Genomic DNA, 6657 nt, shown 5'->3' on the forward strand with positions numbered 1-6657 from the left:
GAAAAATTACAAACTTTTTGTTATTGCCATTAGTTTTCAAATTTGAAAAAACTTTTGTTTTTTGTTTTCTTTGTTGCTTTATTTACTTTATTTTGTTTCTACTTACAACAAAATACTTATTGTTGCTATTTTTATTTTTATTTCAGTTCTTTTGTTTTGTTTTCTGCATTATTTATTTTCTTTTGTTTTTTGCTTTATTTTTTAATTCTTTTTGTTTTTAGTTTTAGAAAAATTATAAACTTTCTGTTAGTGCCATTAGTTTTCAAATTAGAATAGTTAAAATTTGAATTCTTTGAAATTTGTGTGAATCACAAGTTTGTTGCCCTCTTGAGAGTGTTCTTGGTGAGAACATTGTTGACAAGGAGTGAAACGGGATTAATGGTATTACGAGGGCCAAGCCATAAGACATTAAAGCATTTGAAATGAACTCTGAAAAAGTTGGCATAGCATGTGCATGTACAAAATGGAGAATGGTATCATACTTGTCTATTACAAAGTTGGCATGGTATCATCATAATAGTTGCGGGAGAAAGTCTTCACTTTTTCTTCGCTTGTGTCATTTGCTTATTGCGCCGTAACCATGGATAATCTTTATCGTTTATTAGGATGCTTGGGTCAGCCTTGACTTTGAAGGGAGGAATTTCATAAAACTTTTCATAATCTTCAGACATGTCTGTCTTGCCCTCCACTCCCACGATGTCCCTTTTTCCTGAAAGAACTATGTGGTGCTTTGGCTCATCGTATAATGTATTCGCTTCCTTATCTTTTCTTTTTCTCGGTCTGGTAGACATGTCCTTCACATAGATAACGTGTGTCACATCATTGGCTAGGACGAATGGTTCGTCAGTGTACGCAAGATTTTTCAGATCCACTGTTGTCATTCCGTACTGTGGGTCTACCTGTACCCTGCCTCCTGACAGATTGACCCATTTGCACTTAAACAAAGGGACCTTAAAATCATGTCCGTAGTCAAGTTCCCATATGTCCACTATGTAACCATAATATGTGTCCTTTCCCTTCTCGGTTGTTGCATCAAAGCGGACACCGCTGTTTTGGTTGGTGCTCTTTTGATCTTGTTCAATCGTGTAAAATGTATTCTCATTTATCTCGTATCCTTTGTAAATCAATACACTCAAAGATGGTCCCCTAGACAACAAGTACAGCTCATCAAAAATAGTGTTGTCACCTCTAAGACGTGTTTCCAACCAACTGCTGAAAGTCCTGATGTGTTCACATGTAATCCAGTCGTTGCACTACTCCGGGTGTAAGGAGCGCAGACTATTCTTGTGTTCATCGACATACGGGGTCACCAAGGTAGAATTCTGTAAAACTGTGTAGTGTGCTTTAGACCAAGAATGACCGTCCCTACATATTATTGAGTCCGCTCCTAGCGTGCCTTTTCCAGTCAGTCTCCCCTCATACCGCGATTTTGGGAGACCTATCTTCTTAAGGCCAGGAATGAAGTCAACACAAAACCCGATGACATCCTCTGTTTGATGGCCCATGGAGATGCTTCCTTCTAGCCTAGCGCGGTTACGAACATATTTCTTTAGGACTCCCATGAACCTCTCAAAGGGGAACATATTGTGTAGAAATACGGGCCCCAGAATGACAATCTCATCGACTAGATGAACTAGGACGTGCGTCATGATATTGAAGAAGGATGGTGGGAACACCAGCTCGAAACTGACAAGACATTGCGCCACATCACTCCTTAGCCTTGGTATGATATCTGAATCGATCACCTTCTGAGAGATTGCATTGAGGAATGCACATAGCTTCACAATGGCTAATCGGACGTTTTCCGGTAGAAGCCCCCTCAATGCAACCGGAAGCAGTTGCGTCATAATCACGTGGAAGTCATGAGACTTTAGGTTCTGGAACTTTTTCTCTTGCATATTTATTATTCCCTTTATATTCGACGATAAGCCAGTCGGGACCTTCATACTGAGCAGGCATTCAAAGAAAATTTCTTTCTCTTCTTTCGTAAGAGCGTAGCTGGCAGGACCTTCATACTACTTCGGAGGCATGCCATCTTTTTCGTGCAAACATTGCAGGTCGTCCCGTGCCTCAGGTGTATCTTTTGTCTTCCCATACACGCCCAAGAAGCCTAACAGGTTCACGCAAAGGTTCTTCGTCACGTGCATCACATCGATTGAAGAGCGGACCTCTAGGTCTTTCCAGTAGGATAGGTCGAAGAATATAGATTTATTCTTCCACATGGGTGCACGTCCCTCAGCGTCATTCGGAACAGCTAGTCCGTCGGGACCCTTTTCAAAGATTACGTGTAAATCATTGACCATAGCAAGTACGTGATCCCCGGTACGCATGGAGGGCTTCTTTCGGTGATCTGCCTCGCCTTTGAAATGCTTGCCTTTCTTTCGACATTGATGGTTGGTCGGGAGAAATCGACGATGGCCCACGTACACATTCTTCCTGCATCTGTCCAGGTATATACTTTCGGTGTCATCCAAACAGTGCGTGCATGCGTGGTATCCCTTGTTTGTCTGCCCTGAAAGGTTACTGAGAGCGGGCCAATTGTTTATGGTCACAAACAGCAACGCCTTTAGGTTAAATTCGTCTTTATTGTGCTCATCCCACGTACGTACACCATTTCCATTCCACAGCTGTAAAAGTTCTTCAACTAATGGCCTTAGGTACACATCAATGTCGTTGCCGGGTTGCTTAGGGCCTTGGATAAGAACTGGCATCATTAGGGCATGCATGTATCTTCTGCACCTCCAATCCTAGAGGGCATACGACCTTCTTTGTTGCGTATGTACTGCCGGGCAATTCGTTATCCTTTGGAAGCTTCTTCTTCAATATTTTTAGTAGCTTCTCAAATCCTTTGTCAGGCACAGCATTCTCTGCCTTCCACTGCAGCAATTCCAGTATGGTACCGAGCTTTGTGTTGCCATCTTCGTAATTGGGGTACAACCCTTTTTTGTGATCCTCTAACATGTGATCGAACTTCAGCTTTCCCTTTTGACTTTCGCATTGCGTCCTTGCATCGACAATGACCCGGCGGAGATCACCATCATCGGGCATATCGTCTGGTTCCTCTTGATCTTCAGCAGCTTCACCCGTTGCAGCATCATTGGGCACATCGTCTGGTTCCTCTTGATCTTCACCAGCTCCTCCGTTGCAGCATCACATTATTCAGGGGGCACATAGTTGTCATTGTACTCTTCTTCTTCGCCGTCTTCCATCATAACCCCTATTTCTCCGTGCCTTGTCCAAACATTATAGTGTGGCATGAAACCCTTGTAAAGCAGGTGGGTGTGAAGGGTTTTCCGGTCAGAGTAAGACTTCGTATTCCCACAATTAGGGCATGGACAACACATAAAACCATTCTTCTTGTTTGCCTCAGCCACTTCGAGAAATTCATGCACGCCCTTAATGTACTCGGAGGTGTGTCTGTCACCGTACATCCATTGCCGGTTCATCTGTGTGCGTTATATATAATTAAGTGTGTCAAAAACCATTACGGAACATCATGAATAGATAATTAAGTGATAAAATTAATATAAGTTCATCATCACATTAAAACCAAAGTACATACATAGTTCTCATCTAACAACATATAGCTCTCCAGAGCATCTAATTAATTAAACCATACATTGAAACTATGTAAAACATTTCAATGCGAAAACAAACGCGATCATAATCACAACCAAGGTAACAATTGATCCAACGGCATAATGATACCAAGCCTCGGTATGAACGGCATATTTTCTAATCTTTCTAATCTTCAAGCGCATTGCATCCATCTTGATCTTGTGATCATCGACGACATCCGCAACATGCAACTCCAATATCATCTTCTCCTCCTCAATTTTTTTATTTTTTCCTTCAAGAAATTGTTTTCTTCTTCAACTAAATTTAACCTCTCAAAAATAGGGTCGGTTGGAATTTCCGGTTCACATACCTCCTAGATAAATAAAATCTATGTCACGTTGGTCGGCATAATTTTCATAAACAATAAATGAACCAATAGTTAAAAAGATAATATATACCACATCCGAATGATACACAGGACGAGGGCCGACGGGGGCGGATACCAAAACTATCGCACTATATAAGATGCAATAATAAAAGTAAGAAAATGATACAAGTATCTATCTAAACATACAAGTAAGAATATTTTTCCTTTCAGAAAGAAGATAAGAACAAGAGGCTCACCACGGTGGTGCCGGTGATGAGATCGGCGCGGGTGATCGACGGCGGTGAAGACGGGGGTGGGGCGTGACGGACCGCTAAACCTAGACAAATATTGAGGAAAATGGAGCTTGGAGGCCGAGCTTGGAGAGGAGAAAGCTTAAGTAGTGTGGCTCGGGCATTCCATCGAACACCTTGCGTGCATAGGAGGTGAGCTAGAGCACCACCAAGCCCTCTCCCCCTCGGCAAGAAAAAACAGAGCAGCGTGCTCTGCTCTTGCGCGAGGGGGTATATATAGGCACCACCATTGGCCCCAGCTGGTGGCATGAACCGAGACTAAAGGGGGGCCTTTGGTCCCGATTCATGTCACCAACCGGGACCAATGGTGGTGGGCCAGGAGCCAGGCCCATTGGTCCCGGTTCGTCCCACCAACCGGGACCAAAAGGTCCAGACGAACCAGGACCAATGGCCCACGTGGCTCGGGCGGCCCCTGGGCTCACGAACCGTGTCCAATGCACCCATTGGTCCCGGTTCTAGACTGAACCGGGACTAATGGGCTTACCCGGCCTGAACCTTTGCCCCCTTTTCTACTAGTGGAAGAACAAGCATGAACACAAAGAGGAAATCAATCAAGCAAGTGCACATCACACATCCACTAGAATAGCACACATGAGATCCACAAGTATACAAGTGCAATCCAATGGAAATAGCACTAGGGTAGGGTTCTTTTCAAATCCAAGGAAGATGAGGTCTTGGAGGTAGAGAGATCTTTCCTAGAGCAGGGGCCTTGCATAGTGGTAACCCTATTATACCCTACCGTCAGCGTGTATGACGGTAGGAAAAGTGTCAAATCCAGATATATTTTTAAACACGGTCGGATCATGCCAAACATTAAAAAAAGTCAAAAGAGTGATTTCAGCCTCCAGACGACTTATCTTGGGCAATCGGATGTGCTCCCAATATGCCATATACTCCTCCTCTTCCTTGGATTTTGGGCACAAAATATAGATGCTTACATATAGGTGCAACGTGGATGTGGTACAATACTCTCTAAGCACAAAATTGAGCAGGTCCAACTCCTAGTTAACAGAGTCTACACTTCTCTAGTTACTGGCGCGCTATCGAATAATGAACTATTTTGTCCTTACTAGTCAATGTGTACATGCAATGCACGTTAATTTGAAAGTATATTATGTGCATGCGGATATTAAGTACAATATTATTTGCGTGTTATTATGTGATTAGCGCTATATTTGACATGAAATTAACTGCACGCTAAACGTGTTGAGAGCTCGGCATTGAAGCTGTTTAGGTCGTTGGATTGACATGATTTAATGGCCGAGATTAATTGGATCTGTCCCTTTGGGTCTTTTTATATTGGTATAGATAATCTTCTTGACAGAAAAAGAAATAATTGTTAATATTGTTTTAGGAAGGGGGAATCAAATGCAAAAGGCGGAAACCCAGCCGGGACTAGAGGCGGCATAAGAACAGAAACGACTACTGAATCATCAACAGCAGAAAAGAGACGATAGAAAAGCAGTTGCTGATTAAAAGGTTTAGTGTCTTGGAAATGCATGCTTGGCTGAGAAAATGGGCCAATAGCTCCTGTGCGACGTTTTTGATGTGAATTTGCTTGTGTGCGACGTTGTTCGAGTGAATGGCTGTGATGCGACACACTTGAGCGTGTAAATAGCTCCAAGGCGACATGGCTCTGTTTAACCGTGAAATGAAAAACACGAGGGTTAGCGATTTGAGTTATGACACGCGGGACCCACCAGTTACTCGCATGCGGGTGGGACCCACAACTTATCCACACAAGCATGCCCGTGCTCATCAGCGTGCCCCGACCCGAGCCAGCCCGCCCCCCTCCATTGCTTACCCTGCCCCTTTCCTTTCCCACCTTCTTCTTCCTCTACTCCGGCAACGAAGCGCGCCGCCGGCGAGTGATGTCTAGCTCGACTTCAGCCACCTGCCAACCATGGACGCAGTATGGTCCACTGCCATTGACAAGATGCCCCGATTGCCCACGCATGGAGCCTCTCAAGCGTTTGACTTGTGTGAGGGAAGAAAATGGCAACCGTGGGCGCGAGTTTGTGAAATGTTTGAGCAAGCCACAGCCGGGGCAGGTTAGATCTGTGTTCTTGACCAATTCTATGGTCTAATTTCTCCCGATTTCTTTCTTTTTCCCTCGAATTAGGGCGGTGGATCTGGGTGGTGGATCTAGGATTCATGCGCCGCCGGCCCCCTGTTTTCAGGTTCTGAAGAAATGTGGGCATTTTGAGTGGCTCGATGAATATGTTGAAAGGTTGAAATTGGAGGGATCAACCCCAACCCAAGAGCTCAATTTTGGGGGGCGGCTTGCCGTGGAACAAGCCCCCAATTTGGCGGACAGAGCCGATCCGATGATGCACAGTGCAGAACTGAAGTGTGAATTGAAGAAAATTGGCAAGCAACTAAAGCATCTGATCGATTTGAAGCAACAAGCAAATATGATGG

Source organism: Triticum aestivum, chromosome 7A, assembly GCF_018294505.1.
Source record: "Triticum aestivum cultivar Chinese Spring chromosome 7A, IWGSC CS RefSeq v2.1, whole genome shotgun sequence".
Lineage (NCBI taxonomy): Eukaryota > Viridiplantae > Streptophyta > Magnoliopsida > Poales > Poaceae > Triticum > Triticum aestivum.